Source organism: Rhipicephalus microplus, chromosome 5 (assembly GCF_043290135.1).
Source record: "Rhipicephalus microplus isolate Deutch F79 chromosome 5, USDA_Rmic, whole genome shotgun sequence".
Lineage (NCBI taxonomy): Eukaryota > Metazoa > Arthropoda > Arachnida > Ixodida > Ixodidae > Rhipicephalus > Rhipicephalus microplus.
Window position 1 is genome coordinate 104,823,288 of NC_134704.1, and position 20,128 is coordinate 104,843,415.

A 20,128-nucleotide genomic window follows, 5' to 3' on the forward strand; every position below is an offset into this window, starting at 1 on the left:
AAAATCTAACCCTGTCTTGCTTATAAATGCGAGCAAGGCTTTTAAACTGCATTAGGTGTGATCCACACGTTCCCAAGCGTCCAAAAGCGAAGTGGTATACATTTAGGGGTTCATTTTTTTCAATAAGGGTGGTTTAAATGCTTTAACCGGTTTGAAAACCACCAAGACATACACAACATGTATTTTGGCGGGCATGCAATTTGCCGAGTTAATGTATTCTAATAGTGTAATATTGACTGGCATGTCTAAATGTTTCCTCGTCAACAAGGATTTGGATTCATCTAACAAGTGGTGATTTCAGCCACCGGGTGATTTGCATGGTCAACAAGGATTTGGATTCATCTACCAAAAGGTGATTTCAGCCACCGGATGATTTGCATGCATTCGAAAAATTGTGAGGTTGTGTGACAAAGCGTTCCTCAAGTTCGAGTGAATTTGCTATCAGCTATCTGCACCATTTTCAGAAGATTCACTATCAGGGAACAAAGTACATGCAGGTAATAATAATTTTATTCAAGCTTCCGGCAAAACTCTAAATTTACTTCAAAGAATAATGCAAGGTGAAGCTAATCGACACTCGAGAATCATATAACTCTTTGCGCCCATTGGTGCCACTGAAACATGACTGCAGCATTCAGCTTTCGTGCGTTATATTTCTCATTACACCCACCCTTCGGGAACGTCCACCGATGAGAGCTCAAATGGACTTTTTTTCTGTGCTAACAACTATGCACTGGGTTATCGATTTCCCAACGGCCAAATCACTCCCAGCGTTTACTGCTCAAGGTATTGAACGATGGTAGTCGCACGGCACACTTTCACAATATCGTTTTGGCAAACAAAGATATAAAATATTGAGAGTATATGATTTCTATGCTCCTCACTTGCCGCAATGACGTGTGTCTTTGTCATTTGCAAAAATGAAAAACGCATTTGCCACATTTTACTAAACCTGTGTTCTCCTCATGATTTCGGTGTGAGATTCTCCCGCGGGAAAAGTGTGTGAGAGGCGCTCTCACACTTTTCAAGACATCAATATTTTTTACTTTTTTCTTGCGGGTTGCGTGAACCGAAATAAACATATTGGGGCAGCCAGAAGGGCAGCGATAGGAACGTGAAGTCAGAAAGTAATAACAGTAGAAGTTTTGAAATAGAATATTATCGACGCTTACACTCAAGTTCATCCTCGCGTAGTCCCCTCACCACGTTTCACTTGAGCTGCCACGTTTGAGACGACCCCAAAGAGATGAACCTAAAGCTCGTATTTACGGGAAGCTTGCGTGTAATTTGGCCTCTTATTTCCAACGATCACTCTATCATAATAGTAGGAAACAATGCGGGGTTTTAACACTGAACCACCCACGCGAAACGAGGGTGCTGGCAAATGCCGCTACCATGTTTTGTGATTTTAGAATGTTTTATTGTTACGGCTGCGCCTATATTTACGTTCTTACAATTTTATCTCTTAAACTAGTTCCAATGCAAATGAAGAGTCCCCCATGCATTCTCATCAGTGCAATGCAGTTCGGTGCATTCTTTGCTCTACGCCGCAGCTCTCTGGGGACCTATAAAAGTCTATTTTTGATGCAATGCTGCGATCATGTTTAACGTTACGTTAACCCAATCGCAGGCCTGCGCTCAGCATTGTCATTTCCGACTGCAGTATTTTTGGTGAGCGCCACTACGTGTATATGCTGTCAGCACTAATCTAGGCACTTTAGGAAAAGTTTTGGAGAGCTGTTTGCAAAGTGCTCCCTTCAAGCGCTCAATAAAAGTGCAAAGCGGGCACAACAACCAATGATCAAAGACATGAGGACGTTAAACCGACGTGAAGCTTGAATATTCAACGCCCAGAGTGAATTTGTCTTCTTCACAACTGAGCACAAAGGACTCAGCCAGTGCCTTTTCAGGCAGAGAACGTGTTCTCTCACCTATCAGTGGTTTCAACCGAACCAACCGAGCTCATTATTTTGAACGGGAGCCCTCTACCACTTTCAGGGAGAAAACGTTGACGCAGTTTTACGGCTTCCAGTTTGTGCCAGACGTCCTCTCTTCTGGTGAGGTGTGCAGAGAATTGCAATCCTGGGATTACGACAGGCTAGAACAGATGTTTCTTGAACAGGCAGATGAAAGAGGGAGCAGGGAAAGACGAAAATAAAATGTTTAACACAAAAAAAAGCAAATGAAAAAACCTCTGACTAGCGTCATTCTTCTAACCACGCAAGAGGTTTGCAAAAGGACCGCGAATCAGAGACTCGTTCGATGGATTCGTCCTGTCCGGAAATAATACAATTTCACGTTGAGGTGACACCAGTTTTACGAATGGCTGTTCAGAGTTTTATGTCGTGGCATGCTTGTGACGGGAGAGACAGCAGAACTCAAACTTTCAGCAAGAAACGAATTTGTTATTTCACTGATCGCATCTTGTTAGCCGATGCGTGTATATAGTCTAAATATTTTAACGCACACATAGCGTAAAGAAGGGGGGGGGGGGGTCATTTATCGCATGCCTGTTCTAATAAAGTCAAACTTTAGATTGATGGCTTTGCAATATGTAGTATGAACCGTGCAAATTCAACTTGGGGACACACGGGGTCTGAGTCTCCTGTTGTGTTCCCGTGTTGAATTCACGCTGTTCGTGCTTCGTAATGCTTGTTTTAAGTATGGTGGATTTACATGCTGTAAAATAATGCTTCCTAAATACGACTACTGGAAGAATAACGCTTCCGAAGTGTCAGTGGGAGTGATTTTGAGTGCTAAGCATTGTGCGCCTTTGCGCTAAGCGCTGACGCTTGCTATTTTTGAAGGGTGAACTTCTAACACTTAAAAAAGGTGTAAGATAGGAGTTTCCATACATAATGCATCATTTTGCCATGCCTTGATATTGTTACTCTCAGTCTGAGGCACCTTCTTAAGTATGCCCCACTATGCCCTCTTTCAGTAAACCGAAATCACGTAACAATATACTTTTATACCATCACAAACTAGTTAGAAAGAAAGCTGCAAAGTGTATATTTTATTATCTGTTTGAGCTTTTTAGCAGCTTGGAGCATATATATCGTGGTGCTTCTTATTAATAATTCATTAGCAAAAATCTACTTCCACTTTTACTGCGTATGTGGAACGTATACAATGCCTCGCGACGACAGCGTAAGATCATCTTGCTAGCTGATATGTAAATAATAAATGTGGTTTATTGTTTAGCCATCAGCGCCTTGAACTCAAATGCTGCGACGCGAGGCCTCGGGTCGCGTGGAAGGACGTCAGCGCCGCGAAGCGTCGAGAATGATATGGTTCCTGCAGTGAACTATTAATAGAGCGCGTGCCAGTTTTCATAGAAAATTGCTGTTTGCACTCTCCCTCACCGGCGAATCGAATGCATTCACTTGAAGTGCTGTTTTCACTACGTTTTGATCTTGGCTAGATTATTGCGCACGCCCATGACGTTCATTGTCGTACACAGATCTTGAAAGTTAACCATTGTTTTCAACAGCTTACGCACCTTTTGAGTTTCAATTGACAGCTCTTGCTCTTAATAAGTCACATGTATAGCAATCAGAGCAAAAGCACGTTCATGGCATTTGTTGAAGTTGCACAATAGGTAAATCTGATATGCGATGGCATTGTTCATCTTTTTATTGAATAACCTTTAGAGCGCGTGAATTATTTGATGAGAATGATGTGTGGGGCTTAACGTCTTAATGTCAACATATGATTATCAAAGACGCCGTAGTAGAAGGCTCCGGAAATGTTGAACACCCGATATTTTTTAGCGTGCACCCGAACCTGAGCACACCGGCATAAAGCATATTCGCCTCCATTGAAAACGCAGCCACCGCAGCCGGGATTCGATCCCGCTACCTACAGACCAGCAGCCGAGTACATAATTAACTCCTTGACCACCGCAGCGGGGTATCGTGAATTGAACTGTTCAAGCAATTTAGTGTGTGCCTTCCTGATCGGTTGACGCTGCATGAAAGATGTGGTCTTGGAGTGCCATGTTTTTGCATGTTCTCAGCAAGAAAGACGTGTGAATAAAATGCAAACAAAGCTGATTTTGTCCGTACAAATCTTGCACAAATTTTTAGCTCCAAGGCCACTTCTTCCATGCAGCGTGAACCAAGCAGCAAGGCCCACTCTCGATCGCGAGAACAGTTCGAAGCACGATGTCTGCAAACTAACGACTCTGAAAAGAAACAAAGCCAACGAGATTCGAATATATTTGTCGCGCAACTTTTACAAACGCCTTGATTGCGCGTTTTTTCTGCTTGTTATACATGTACAGCTACGAATTTGATTATACAGCAGCAGCTACGAATTCAAACTCTAAAGGTGCATAAGCTGTCGCACGCACTGGTTCATTGTCAAGATGGGTGACACGTCAAAGAACGTCAAAGAACGCTATGGCTGCGCATGATAACGCAGCCAGTAGCGAAACGCAGCGAAAATGGCATGCCAAGTGAATGCAATCAACCCGCTGGTCAGGCAGACTGGAAATAACAATGTACTAGTAAAACGAACGGGCGCTCCATCATTTGTTAACTGCAGCAAGCAAATATTTTCAAAACTAGGTGGCGCTGTCCTCAGTTCAAGCGAGCCGATGCCACGCGTCGGAGCGTTAAAGTTAAAGTTGTTGACGGCTGTACATGCAGTGGGGAAGAAATAATCATCAGGTTTTTGATATTTTACTGGATACCGTTTCAGTCTTGTACCTAAGGACACGCACTGCTACGCAGAGACCGGACAACTTGTCGAGCTGTATGAGCCTGGTCGATTGCTTCGCCAGAGCCCACGTTCGTGCATGGCACGAAATACAAGGTGTTTTTATACGACAAAATAAGATGACGACCATACAAAAGATTAAAAAGTGACAATACTGCGGTGTCATTTCAGAAGAAAGTTCCTGTGAAAGTCACACGGGCAAACTTAGCACTACAGTTCTTAGGAAACTCAGAGACGTACATTGAGAGCATCTTAGTGAGTGTGCAGTTAAGATGTCAGCTTGGTCGTCAGCATGTATCCAAGGCCACACTATTATTGTGCTTCATTAAACTTCTCTCTGATGCAGACCGGCAGATTGCGTTTGGTGCTTTTAATATTAAATGTCTGGCAAGGCAGTGAAGTGTTGATGGTGCTCCACTGCTGTCGCGAAGGTCGCAAGTTCATCCTGATCGCCATGGTCTAAGGCAATGCATTTTCAAGTATGGCTGTTTTGCAGAAACTTGCATGACTAAGGTGTTCGAAGATAGCACACTGTTGTTTCGCTTGTAATACTGCAGAACGCAGACATACCTGGAAAACTGGTCTCATATTTGAAGTAAACATAGTAGAACAATAGCAGCCAGAAATTCCAGTTGAAGCAAAGCAATGCGATACCTACTTTTCACGCAATGTATGTAACGAGGCGGCAATTGTGAAACACTATAGTGCTAAATAAAAACATCGTGTGCTCATGAAAGCATCAACCAAAAAGCTGACAACTTCACTGAGTTTCCTTTCTTTATTTTTTAATGGTAAAGGAGAATAAAGGTTTCGGATAGGAAAGCGTTCGGATTATAAAACGCTTTGCTCTATTGATTTCCTATAAGGTGGAATACACTGTAGCCTGTGCTACTCGATTGTGTAATTCTGAATAGGAGTTTGGTCACTGGCAAAAAAGTACGAATCTTTTTATAATAAGTGTAGTAAAATGTTGACAAAACAATTCTGTTCCTCCATGGTAAATATGCTGTGCTGAGGGCTCGAAGTTGCATACCGATTGTAAATAAAACCACCAGACCCCGTGCATTGTTTGGTTACTAAAACTTATCCATTTCTATATTCTTAGTCAAGGTGATGTATGTTTTGTAAATAATAACCAAAATTTACGTACAATAGTTACATTCTGGCTGTGTAAAAGAAACCTTCCTTTAGTGGCGCCAATTAGTTTACCTATTTCACCACTTTATTCTTAAAATATTTGCATCTGCTACACCACTGGCGTGAGTGCCCTCACGCCAGCATCCTTAACGCCTTCCACAGCATTTTTTAGGGAAGAAGCTGCTTAGGAACTTGCCTTGCCTCCCGTTGCGGTCATGGTATAGAACCATTGCTGTAGTCGAAACATACATGAGCCACAAAAAGCTATTTTGCACTAGAGTTCAACACGCAGTGGCTAATTAGGAGGTAAGAGATCACTCTTCCCGATGAAAATGATCTATCGAAAACAGTATTCAATAGTTGATCTCTGCTGAAATGTGCCAAGATGTAGAGGCTTTCCAAGGAAAGCTGTAACAAAACAAAACCCGTCGAGCACTATATATTCCAGCAACTTACCCCATACTAAAATGTTATAACGACACCGGAAAGATGACGGAATGTTGGATTCACTTTCAAGGCGTATCCTCCACTGCATCAAATTTTTAAACCTTCCCTGATTTGTCTATGAGGACAAAAGGCCAAATAAATATAAATTCTCTACACACTTCATGTCACACAATTCACATTATATGTGAAAACGCTTGGGTCACTTGGGTTATACTCACCGGTACGGTTATTCTTACGCAGCATACGGGTACCTTGTACCCAAAGGAAAGTTTCTACAATAGAGTTTATTGTTAAAGAGTTAAACAAAATATATTATGTACACTTTTTTATTATTTTTGCAATTTATCTAGCCTACGCTACAATTCTAAATTGAAAGCCGTAGGGTACAGGTTTAATATGCTGCAAACAAGAATTGGGCTACATATTTGTGCACATATTTGCGAAATACGTGCTAGCAACTCAGCCATCAATGTGTGTGCATAGGGCATCCTAAAACCATTTCGTTTTAGAATATTTTGCGATGCCTTTTTCATTAGGAGAGAAACAAAAATGATCTATTACATGGCTCTTCATCTATCTACATGAATCGTGTCGTACAGCTCGGATGTCGTCCGCATGCTTCGTAGACCCGATTGAGTTAGTCTCTTCTGTACACTACTGGACGCTAATGCGTATGCAATTTGCTAATACCTCGAAACACGCGGAAGAAGACTTCTCCCACAGCCACGGGTGGCGTACCTGGAGGGTTTCTTGATGTTTCCAGCCTTCGCTTGCCATCAGCCTATTTGTCCTCGAGCTGGAAGTGACCGTCTCGTATTGTATTTGTTCTGTTTCTGCTGCTGCTGTCAGTGCTGATATGTGGATTCACGTTGGAAAATTTCCCTCCACTTCGTTAGTCTTTTTGTGGAACACTCTTGGTCACAAAAAACGAAATGCCACCAGAGAATGTCGAGTAGACTACGGAAATAAGTACAGATGTCTTGGCCCCGATGCCAATAAGGAAAGCGAACAGGAATGTAAAAATAGAAACGAGATGAAAGCGGAACGCGAATGACTTCCGAACTGCGTGACGGCCGGAATCCATGGCTGCATCGTTCCGTGTCCCTGGAATAGGAAATGCTACTCGAATTTCGGCATCAATATAGCGATGAAGTTCTGTGCGACATTTCCGCGGGTGCCCTTCAATATTTCTCCTGTGAATATTCTTGTCGATGACTTACCGCTTGATGCCCCGCCGCGATGGTCTAGTGGCTAAGGTACTCGGCTGCTGATCCGCAGGGCGCGGGTTCGAATCCCGGCTGCGGCGCCTGCGTTTCCGATGGAGGCGGAAATGTTGTAGGCCCGTGTGCTCAGATTTGGGTGCACGTTAAAGAACCCCAGGTAGTCTAAATTTCCGGAGCCCTTCACTACGGCGTCTCTCATAATCATATAGTGGTTTTGGCACGTTAAACCCCACATATCAATCAATCAATCTTACCGCTTGCTTTCAGGCTGCCTCTCTTTTTCTTCTCTGCCATTTCTTCTCTTCAGGCCCTCATTTGTAGTGTGAGCTATATGGAGTTGCCAATATTCATTTCTCTAGGCGGTGAAATGTAAAAATCAATTGCGAACGCAATGTAGATTTGCTGTTTGAGCTGATGACGTTGTTTTAAGGCTTTGTTTGCACTGCGAGTACATTGTCGACAACTCAGTGTTCTTCCTGTTTTATCAGTGTGTTAAATAGTACTGAATGCGGTCCCCTATATTCTGGGACATATTTTGCAACGTCATATCCGGGACAAAAATACGTCAGTGGAGCCGTGGTGGGTCCCGGATTGAAACGTTTTCGTACTATTAAAAGGAAAGACGAGTGTGGCAATATGCATGCACTCATGGTCATGTGGCAGCCCGAAAAACAAATGATTGCTACACCATATACATCAATCAAGGCGAGCTTTGTTCAGGCTAATCGTTATACTCAAATTATGGTTTTTCCATAATCATCTGCTCTTGCATTTACATATTGCCGGTATCAGTGCTTGAAGATACCACATCGCTGTAACAGAGGCTTTATACCTGGAGAATAAGTCGGGTAGACAAACAAATAATGTGGCATAAAATTGAAAATTGATGTGAAGTTTCAGGCGGACAAGCTTGGCAGCAGATGATCAAGAAATAGTGAGAGAACTTAAGCTTTGTTGAATTCTGAAAGAACTGAGGTGAAATGGAACGCACTTGAGATGACACAGGCGTGATACTTTTTTTTTCAGACCGCAAGAGCTCTGCATCATATGACAATGGAACACGTCGACGCTTTCAGTGGCGTTTCGTAACTCTGGCTGTTTATTTACCATCGATGCTTTCCCTCCATTAGGTGTACAACACGTAAGCACACCACGTGAAAAAATGAGTGGTGCTCGTCTTGGCATTGAGTATTTATTTCAGATAGTGTTTCGCGCGTAAACAGAACAGGCCGCGCTCTTCTACATAGTAGCGTAGCGTATTCTTCAGCGCCTTGTACTGGATATTTTTCATTTAGCACTGTTACATATATTCCCGGGCTCACGCGAGTGTAGTTGCGCAACACATCGGCATAATGCAAAAGGAGAGAAACGTGAAGACACATTGGTGGGGATGAGATTCTAAATATGTCTCGCTTCTAAAGACGTGGTTGCGTAACAGCAAAAGTAGCAGAAATTGGAGTATGAGAGGATTGAAAGCGAAAAGACAATGCTCCAAAGTAAAGGCTTCAAGAAGATGTTTCATCAGTTCGAGCGCGAGCGGTAGATGAAGAAATTGAAATGTAAATCTTCACTGTACGTATACATCTAACGCCTGTTTACGGAGTTTACGTACAGATTCACTGCATGTAAACACGTGTTTGATCGATGTACAGTTTTGATACTTGTATATTCCAACATCATTTTTATATCGCGAAGGTCAGGAGGTAACGTTTCTTCCCTGGCCATTCCCGTCTGCTGTTTGTTACGCTTGACGACGTCACCTATGTCCGTCATTACTACCGACCCATCGATTCTCAAGGGCCCGCTGCAAGACAGGTGAGCGCAGATTGGGAGTTGAAATCAGAATTGACAGCAGATACGAAAACTAAAAACTATAAGTGAATAATACCTGGACGCAGTACCCTTATATTCACACGGTCACTGGAAGTATTGTGCCTCAGGGCAAAGTGGCCTATTCAGCAAAATAGCATTAGTTTCACTGACGATCGGTCACAGTAAGAAAAGCCCTGACGTTACCCATACAAAAAGTTTGTTTTAACAATCATGTATAATTGTGCGTTCGTGCTCGTGTATGTATGTATGTATGTATGTATGTATGTATGTATGTATGTATGTATGTATGTATGTATGTATGTATGTATGTATGTGTGTGTGTGTTTGTGTGTGTCTGTGTGTGTGTGTTTGTGGAGTTGAGGCGTGGATTCCTTCTGGACTAAAGGTAAACTGAAATATTAAAAATAGGCCCTGGCATGGAAAGTACACGTACTGCTCAACAAGTTCTAAATCATCTCGGAAACTCAAGCTAACAATAAATTTCATCGATTCTCCAGTGTTCGTGCTGCGCTGTCATCAATGCTCTATTCGGGAGCAAGTGGTAGTAACAGCAAATATCACTGAACAATCGAGCGTACCGTCCTTTCTTCTGTACTCAGCAAAACAAGTGGGACATGAACCTATCTCCATGAAGTCAGCGTATATTCCCTAAACATTTTAAGATAAGTGAAGTAATCTGCATGGGTATTTTACTCAGTGTGCGCAATACGTTACCGGGAAGTTGAAACTTTTATTTAGCCCTCTTTATTATACTCAGGACAATGGGAGAAACATCTCCCATGCACGTGAAACGTTTATAGAGGACTCACTAAACGCATACTAATACTACACTTTAACTCTTATGAGCATCTTTCCACTCCTTTTTTTTTCTAGATAACTTCTTCATTGTATAACGCAAAAAAAAAAGAAAAAGGAGCCTCGTTTTTCATTGAAACTTTTCATCTTATATTCCGCAAGAAGAAAGAGAATCGAGCTGACGTTTGCAACGAGACACTCACGTTACACCATTGCTTATTTTTGTTCACTAGGACGCGACCATGATTGATTGATATGTGGGGTTTAACGTCCCAAAAGCACCATATGATTTTGAGAGACGCCGTAGTGGAGGGCTCCGGAAATTTCGACCACCTGTGGTTCTTAAACGTGCACCCAAATTTGAGCACACATGCCTATAACATTTCCGCCTCCATCAAAAATGCAGCCGCCGCAGCCGGGATTTGAGCCCGCGACAAGCGGCTCAGCAGCCGAGTACCTTAGCCACTAGACCACCGCAGTGGGGTCTAATACACGACCAGCAAACAACGGAAGCACGCAGTTTACTGCCTCAACCGTACCTGCACGATTGTCAAGTGCTTTACTTGGAAGTTTTTTTCTTATCATTGTAATGTCCTTTGCGCAAAAAATCAGCTTATGAGCAACTACGCCTTCTCTTTCCTGGAACCAAAAGCCCCTTTGGTGAGTGCATGTCAGCAACCACGTTTACTGCTATTCTCCTTCTGAATGAGTGTTCTTTGGGACTCCTGTTGTTGACGTTGAGAATAGATAGCAAGCGAAGCTCCTGTGCTGCACACGTGCTCATAAGGAAGGCATTCGTCTCCATAGCGCCGGGGCTTCAAGAGAGGCTTCGCCATCGCTGCCGAAGTTTCGTAATCCTCCTTTGTTGCGGTTATTCTTAATATGATTCATGTCGCTGTTTTTGCAACGCCGCCGTATATACATACATACATAATATATATATATATATATATATATTGTTGCGGGTTCGCGGCTATGCAGCTATGCGGGCGGTGCGAAGAAGAAGACGACGACGTTTTTGGGCTGTTCGAAATACACAACGGCTGCCATCTTGACTGCTGGAGTACTTTTCTACTCTAAAGTAGTAAATACATTCGCAACATTTTGGTGGTGGCGCTGGGTACGACGCAAGACGGAACTTCGAAGCGGACGTGTTCTCGACTGCCCGACCATGGCAACAGAAACCAATTCTGCCGCTCCTGTTTCAGCCGCGACTCCGGCGCAGCCTGTACAGCCGGTCGTATTGACGCAACCGCGCGACCCTGGCAACTTCTGCGGCACCGACCATGTTGACGTTGACGACTGGATTCCGAAGTTCGAGCGGTTTGCAGCAGTGTACCGGTGGGACCCTACGATGATGCTCGCCAACGTTGGCTTCTATCTCTGCGGAACAGCTGGCGCGTGGTTCGAGGCTCATGAAGCGGACATAACCAGCTGGGATACTTGCAAACAGAAGCTTCGTGACCTGTTTGGTAAGGCCGTCGGACGCCAGCGGGCCGCTTCTAAAGAACTCTCTGGTCGGGCACAAACTACGACCGAATCATATGTCACCTACATCCTTGACGTTCTCGCCCTTTGCCATCGTGCCGACCCCAACATGTCCGAGGAAGACAAAGTAAGCCATTTACTTAAAGGCATTGCAGATGATGCTTTTAACATACTGGTTTCCAAAGACTGTTCCACCATTGATGACATCATCAAAGAGTGCCGCCGATTCGAAGAGCTGAAGAGTCGCCGGGTCGCCAAGAATTTCTTGCGACTTCCGAACACGGCCGCTACGTCATCTTGCGAGGACCTTCAGCCGCCATGCAGTCAACCACATAACAACGAAAGTGTGGTTCGCATCGTTCGTAGAGAAATCGAGGCCGCGTCTCCGTCTTTACTGACCCGCCCATCTGATGATCGACCAACGATCTCGTTGATCCAACAGGTCGTGAGAGAGGAGCTGGCAAACGTTGGGCTGCAGCCTGTGTGTTCGTTGACGGAACCTCGGGTCAGTACCATAGCGCCTTCTCCTGCACCAGAAAGATTCCGCCGCTATCGTGCTCCTGCTCAGTGGAGGACACAGGACGACAAGCCTATATGTTTTCATTGTCATGGTGTAGGACACATCTCCCGCTACTGTCGTTTCCGCACGTATCCACCTCGGTCGTTTCCTGGCTATCGACGTGACGACAACCACCGGCCCCTGCAGTACAGCGCTCGTGACGATGGACCGTACAATGGCACTCCTGCGACACCAGTCCGCCGGTCCAGCCGTTCGCCGTCCCCGCATGACCGTCGCTCCAGGTCACCTCAGCACCGCCGCTATTCGTCGCCCCACCCTAGTGGACGCCCTTCTTCGGAAAACTGAGCAATGCAGCTCCCGGAGGTGACGCTGCATTGGACTCCCGACCTGAAAACCCTCTGCTGACCTTGACTACGGACAAGAACCTGCTTGATGTAGAAGTGGATGGCCTTCCTGTTACTGCCCTTATTGACACCGGCGCACATATTTCAATTCTGAGCTCTGACCTCCGTGCACGATTAAACAAGGTCCTTACGCCGCCAGAGTCCCTATTTGTACGTGTCGCTAGTGGAGCGACCCCGGCTGTGCTCGGAATGTGCACCGCGCGTGTGAGATTCGCCGACCGCCAGACGTCCGTTCTATTCCATGTTCTCGCTCACTGTCCACATGACGTCATCCTTGGACTCGATTTTTTGTCCGACCACTCCGCTGTAATTGACTGCTCAGCCGGCGTCGTGCAACTTGACTTGCCTGCGGCCACCGAAGAGTCGAAGATGGTACAGAACAAGCTTTCGTGCGCTGAGTTTGTTCGCCTCCCACCCCAAGCCCTAACTTGTGTCACAGTTGAACCATATCCCAGTGTTCCGGATGGGGATTACGTGGTCTTTCCCTCTCCCGGTGTTTTATTGGCCCGCAACGTTTCCTCCCCGTACACCATATTAACTGTCACAGCGAACAAGACGTGCCTTCCTCTTCTGAACTTCGGACTCAGCCCTCAAATCCTACCACAAGGCATTGTTCTCGCCACTCTTTCACCGTCACACGAGTGCCAGATCTCATCAGTGTCACGTGAACTGGCCACAGTCGCCTCGCCGAACCCGCATAGCACCGACGCAGCCAAATCTACACGGCTCAACAATGTAACTAAGATGATTGCCTCAGACCTCTTGCCGTCTCAGGTCAAAGACCTCACTGATCTTCTCACGAGCTATTCGGACATATTTGACTTTGACGGTAGGCCCATAAGTCAAACATCGCAAGTCAAACATCGCATTAATACCGGTGATGCAGCTCCAATTCACAGGCGTCCCTATCGAGTGTCACCATCAGAACGCCAAGTTATCCAACAGGAGGTGAATAAGATGCTCACAAAAGGCATCATAGAGCCCTCATCGAGTCCGTGGGCGTCCCCTGTAGTCTTAGTTAAAAAGAAGGACAATACCTGGCGTTTCTGCGTGGACTATCGGCATTTAAACAAGGTCACCAAAAGGGATGTCTACCCGCTTCCTCGTATTGATGATGCCCTGGACTGCCTTCATGGCGCAACCTATTTTTCTTCGATAGACTTACGCTCCGGTTACTGGCAGATCGCCGTGGACGACCTCGACCGGGAGAAGACCGCCTTTGTAACGCCTGACGGTCTCTACCAATTCAAGGTAATGCCGTTTGGCTTGTGCAATGCGCCGGCAACGTTCGAGCGGATGATGGACACGCTTTTGCGCAGCTTTAAATGGTCTATCTGCCTGTGTTATCTGGACGACGTGATTGTGTTTGCCCCAACCTTTAAGTCTCACCTCGAGCGCCTTTCCTCAATTCTTTCAGTATTTCGAGAGGCTGGGCTCCAACTTAATTCCTCGAAATGCCATTTTGGGCATCGCCAAGTTACTATTCTAGGGCATCTCGTTGACTCCTCCGGCATCCGCCCCGATCCCGACAAAGTCCGAGCTGTCCTGGATTTTCCTGTACCGACTTGTGTCAAGGACGTTCGAAGTTTTGTGGGCCTATGCTCATATTTCCGACGATTTGTCAGAAACTTCGCAGAGGTCGCACGCCCCCTCACTGATCTTTTGAAGAAAGATGTACCATTTGAGTGGGGTCCTGATCAAGGCACGGCCTTTTCCCAGCTCATAACACTTCTGACCACGCCACCGATTCTCGCCCACTTCGACCCGTCTGCTCCAACCGAGGTCCGCACTGATGCTAGTGGCTACGGTATTGGCGCGGTTTTAGCCCAGCGTCAATCCGGTCACGATCGAGTTCTTGCGTATGCCAGCCGGCTCCTTTCTCCTGCCGAACGCAATTACTCTATTACGGAACGCGAGTGCCTGGCGCTTGTATGGGCAGTTGGTAAATTCCGCCCCTATTTATATGGCCGGCCTTTCACAGTTACCACTGACCATCACGCTCTATGCTGGCTTTCAGCCCTCAAAGATCCAACGGGGCGCCTTGCTCGTTGGGCTCTGCGCCTCCAGGAATTCACATACACAGTGGTTTACAAGTCTGGCCGTTTACACCAAGACGCCGACTGCCTCTCTCGGTACCCCGTTGACGCTCCAGATCTAGTAACCGACGACGCGTCCATCTGTATTTCCTCGCTCTCTGCTTTCGGCAACATAGGATGTGAGCAACGGCGTGACGCGTCCCTACGCGAGCTAATCGACCGCCTGAACACAGGCTGTACAGACAGTTCGCTTCGCATGTTCGTTGTCATAGACGGCATTTTATACCGCCGCAACATGCACCATGTGGGAAACGAACTACTACTCGTGATACCCACTCATTTGCACTCGACCGTACTTCAGCAACTACATGATGTACCAACGGCTGGCCACCTTGGTGTTGCCAGAACGTACGACCGTGTCCGCCGACGCTTTTTCTGGCCCGGCCTCTACCGTTCTGTACAACGTTATGTTAGGTCTTGTGAGTCGTGCCAACGCCGCAAAAGGCCAGCAGTACACCCCGCCGGGCTCCTTCAACCGATCGACGTACCTGCCGAGCCTTTCTATCGTGTCGGCCTCGACCTGCTGGGCCCTTTCCCTCTTTCTACCGACGGTAACAGGTGGGTCGCCGTCGCCATAGATTACTCGACCCGTTTCGCAATTACGAGACCTCTTCCAAGCAGCTGCGCTACAGATGTCGCCGACTTTTTGATTCAAGACGTCATCTTACATCATGGTGCTCCTCGTCAACTGGTCACCGATCGCGGTCGCTACTTTTTATCTAAGGTAATTGACGATCTACTTCGTTCTTGTGCAACCAAGCACAAGCTTACGACGGCCTACCATCCTCAAACAAACGGCCTCACAGAACGTCTGAATCGCACACTCACTGACATGCTCGCCATGTACGTGTCGACGGATCATCGTGACTGGGACATTGCGCTACCCTTTGTCACTTTCGCTTACAATAGCTCACGCCACGACACTGCTGGATATTCTCCCTTTTACCTTTTGTATGGAAGAGACCCGACATTGCCGTTCGACACGCTTGTACCCAACCCTACCGACCTGTCCACAGCATATGCTCGCCGCGCTATTAGCACCGCGGAGAAAGCCCGTCAGATTGCCCACCAGCGCCTTTCGGACTCGCAGCTCCGTCAGAAACGTAGCTATGACAGCCACCATCGGGACGTCCACTTTAGTCCAGGTGACCTCGTTCTTCTGTGGACTCCGTCGCGACATGTTGGTCTGGCTGAAAAGCTTCTACCCAAGTATTCCGGACCTTATCGTGTGCTACGGCAGGTAACTGATGTTACCTATGAAATAGCACCTCTAAACCCTTCGATACCTTCCACATCTTCCGACATCGTCCACGTCGCTCGCCTCAAGCCGTACATCTCGTCCAACACCTGCTAACAAGCGCCGGGTCGGCGCTTTTCGCCGCCGGAGGTCGATGTTGCGGGTTCGCGGCTATGCAGCTATGCGGGCGGTGCGAAGAAGAAGACGACGACGTTTTTGGGCTGTTCGAAATACACAACGGCTGCCATCTTGACTGCTGGAGTACTTTTCTACTCTAAAGTAGTAAATACATTCGCAACAATATATATATATATTCCTGTTTTTTACTTTCTTTTCTTTCCTTTTCTTTTTCGTCTTTTTTCTCCTCCCCTTTCTTGGTTTTTTCTTGTTTTTTTGTTTTTTTTTGCTTTTTTAGTTGCCTCTCACTCTCGCAAACATCTTTCAAGGCGAGAGGGACGCGGCAGCAACGAAGTTTGGAAGTTCATGTCAGTATAACTCATCCCCTGATGAAAGGAGGACCCCTCCCGGAACTGTTGGGAAATAAATATATTTATCCTAGTTGACAACGCTCCCGTTAGGCCATATCCCATACCTTCACGAAGACTAACTGGCCCATTAAATTATTACTTCCGCTATATATATATACACGTGACGCATCAACACGGCGATTCTAGGAGAAGCCGACGAAGAGGAAGTGCGCGTACATTAGTATAAACGCATGGCACCTGGACCACGACGTGTCTCCGTTTTGTAGCGTCACACAAGTCGACAGGATCAACCGCATCAACGTGCTTTGGCTAAGCCAAAGCCTCCGCTCAACATACAGAAGTTCAAGGGAACACCAGAAGACGTCCCCATCGACAAGTGGCTTCTTCTTTTCGACATGAAGGCAGCCGAGGCGTCATGGACTCCCCGCAATCGGGTCAGTCACTTCAGCGAATACATTGAAGGGGAAGCGTTCAAGTGGTACCTGACAGAGATTTTCGGCAACGGCGAGACAACTTGGGACGATATCAAGCGTGGCATGCAAGCCCGCTTTGCTACGACTGACGGAGATGCCTTCCGTCTCTTCATTCACTACCGACTGAAAAGAGGGCAGGCCATCAAGGACTACTACGACGAGAAAAAGCGACTGGGTTCCTTGGCTGACCTGAAAGAGTGCCACATCATTTCTGGACTGACTGATGGCGTTCCTCCTGATGTGGAACTGGCGCTCGCCAGACTGTCTTTCAACTCGTCATTAGAGTGACTCAACGCTGCTGAACCGGTCAAGACATCTTCAAAACGGGTGAGAGGAGTTTCCTTTACTCGTAACGCTAGTATCGCATCAAGAGCTCCACGTGTCTTCAGCAGACCGCAGCAACCAACAGTAACTCCTCAACCACGTGCCCCGCAAAACGAATGTAGATACTGCTCAGCTGCTGGTTTCTCATGACAGTTTCACTGGCACAACGAATGTCCGCGCCGCGGCAATGTGTCCGCTATTGACACTGAACGGGGAAACGAGGAGGGCGACCCAGAGTTTCATTAATACACTTCAGTGCTCTCATCAACGGAAAGCCAGTAAATGCAATTCTCGATACAGGAGCAACAATTACTTGTATCAGCGAAAATGTGTACAAGCAGCTAAAACTTCAGTTGATGAGAGACTCCAGCATCATAGTCCAGCCAGTTGCATCAAGCATTCGAACTTTGGGGCGCGTAAACATTCAGTTACAAATTGGGAACGTCATAAAGAACGTTCATGCACATGTGCTGCGAGGTATGAGAACGCAATTAATTCTTGGCCTAGACAGCGCATCATACTCCAATCTTTCTGTAAATCTGGAAAGCAAATCAGTGACACAAGCACGTGAGAATATGATCCTTCCGCATCACAATGAAAAGAAAACCATTCAAGCCCCGCTGATGCGAACCCTCACTTCAGAAAACTTATCAGAGCATGAGTACGTGGCGCTCGACTCTCTTTTAAGCAAGTATAACGAGATATTTTCGAAATCTCAGACAGATATTGGGTGCATCACTACTGAGAAACAGGATCACACTTACCAATGCGGTCCCTATTCGTCAAGCACCATACCGATGTTTACAGGCAGACAAAGTGGAGATCAACAAACAAGTTAATGCTCTCCTCAAGCAAGGTGTTGTGAGGCCTTCATCATCGCCCTACGCCGCACCTGTCATTTTAGCAGAAAAGAAAGGCGAAGGACGCACTCGTCTACGTATTGACTACCGGAAACTCAATGTCATAACGGTACCCGACTTTCAACCAATTCCACGTATAGATGATATTCTTGACCACTTGGGAAAGGCGGAGTTTTTCACTACGTTGGACGTAACGTCGGGATACTGGCATGTCCAAATGCATCCTGACGATGTTCAGAAAACTGCATTTGTCGCGCCTGAGGGTCATTTTGAGTGATTGGTAATGCTGTTTGGGTTGAAGAACGCTCCAGCTACATTTGAAAGAGCCATGAAATCAATAAAAGCGAAACATCAGCACACCAATGTTATCAATTACTTTGACGATGTGGTCGTATACGCAGAGACATTTAATGATCATATACGAACCCTTGAGGCGCTATTGAAAGCTCTCAAAACCGAGAACGTAAAACTCAAACAAAAAAAGTGCCAATTTGCACGCTGCAGCATTGAATACCTGGGCCACAGAATTTCACAAGGAACAGTGACACCTAAGCAAAGTAATGTGGCTGCCATACTCAAATTTCCGACACCAAAACGAGAAAAAGATCTCCAGCGTTTTCTGGGCACTGTAAACACCTACCGTCAGTACATCCTCCACTTCAGCGATATCGCTCTTCCACTCACAAAACTACTCCACAAAGGCAGCAAGTGGGTGTGGACAGAAGCATTCAAGCAAGCCTTTCGTGAACTGAAGAAGCGGATAACTGAAGAACCGGTGCTTCGCATATACGACCCTTCGAGACCATGTACTCTGTACTGTGACGCATCTAGCGAAGGCATTGGTGCAGTGCTGAAACAACCTGATGACAAAGGTAAAGAATATCCTGTTGCTTACTATTCCCGCAAACTACTTAAGCACGAGGTGAACTACGCTATTACAGAAAGAGAACGTCTTGCCAATGCTGATGCCATTGATAAATGCCATTGCTACCTTCATGGAAAGTCAATCAATGTTGTAACAGGTCACTCTGCACTCCAGTGGCTGAAGAATGTTGAAACTCCTCAAGGTCGTCTCTTCCGGTGGTCTTTGAAACTGTCAATGTATGATGTGAACGTCACACGCCAAAAGTGTGCAAGTAATATCGAAGCAGATGCGCTCTCCAGAGCCCCAATAGTTAATCTTCTATCATACGACGACCTTCAGCGATGCAACAATGAGCGTCCAAAAGAAACGTACTCATTGGAAAATAGCATCGTCATCGTTAAAAGAAAAGGACTACGGAAAATATACGTGCCCCATGAACTACGCCCAACCATTCTGAAGAATGCACATCAACATTTTGGGCATGTCGGAGTGAAGAAGACGCTATCACTCTTGTCTCCGCAATATTATTGGCCGCATATGGTAGCCGATGTTTCCACTTACATTCGGCATTGTGATACATGCCAGAGATGCAAGAAGACGAAAACAAAAAAGTTCGGGACGCTTGAACCCTGCCTCCAGCCGAAGAGCCCTTCGACCTCTTTGCAATCGACACCATTGAAGGATTTTCTGGGCATGGCTCGTCCAAAAAGGTTTATACACTTAGTTAGTGATCATGCGACTCGCTACGTATGGGCGCTTGCTCATGAAAGTGAGAACAGCGACGCCTACATTTCATGCTTAAAAACAAAGTTTTCTTCTGGAAAACCACGCAAGCTCCTTTCAGATCGTGGAACAGGATTTACCGCAGGAAAATTTAAGCAGTTTTTAAATCATAATTGTATACACCAACTATTTACCTCATCTCATCATCCACAATGCAACGGCATGAACGAGTGGACAAACCAGACTATCGTAACGAGACTTAAATGTAAGATCAATGACGAACCACAGAAGCCTTGAACTAAGCTGCTTCTGGAGGTAATTGACGAATACAATAGAACACCCCACGAAGTGACCGGCTACGCACCTTCCTTCCTGATGTATGGAATTCCATCTTATCCTACTGTACTGGAACAACGAGAAGAAACTGTAGAAGAAGCGCGAAAAACTGCAGTTACCAATTCTATCGCCTACCACAATAAGAACAAAGTCATTT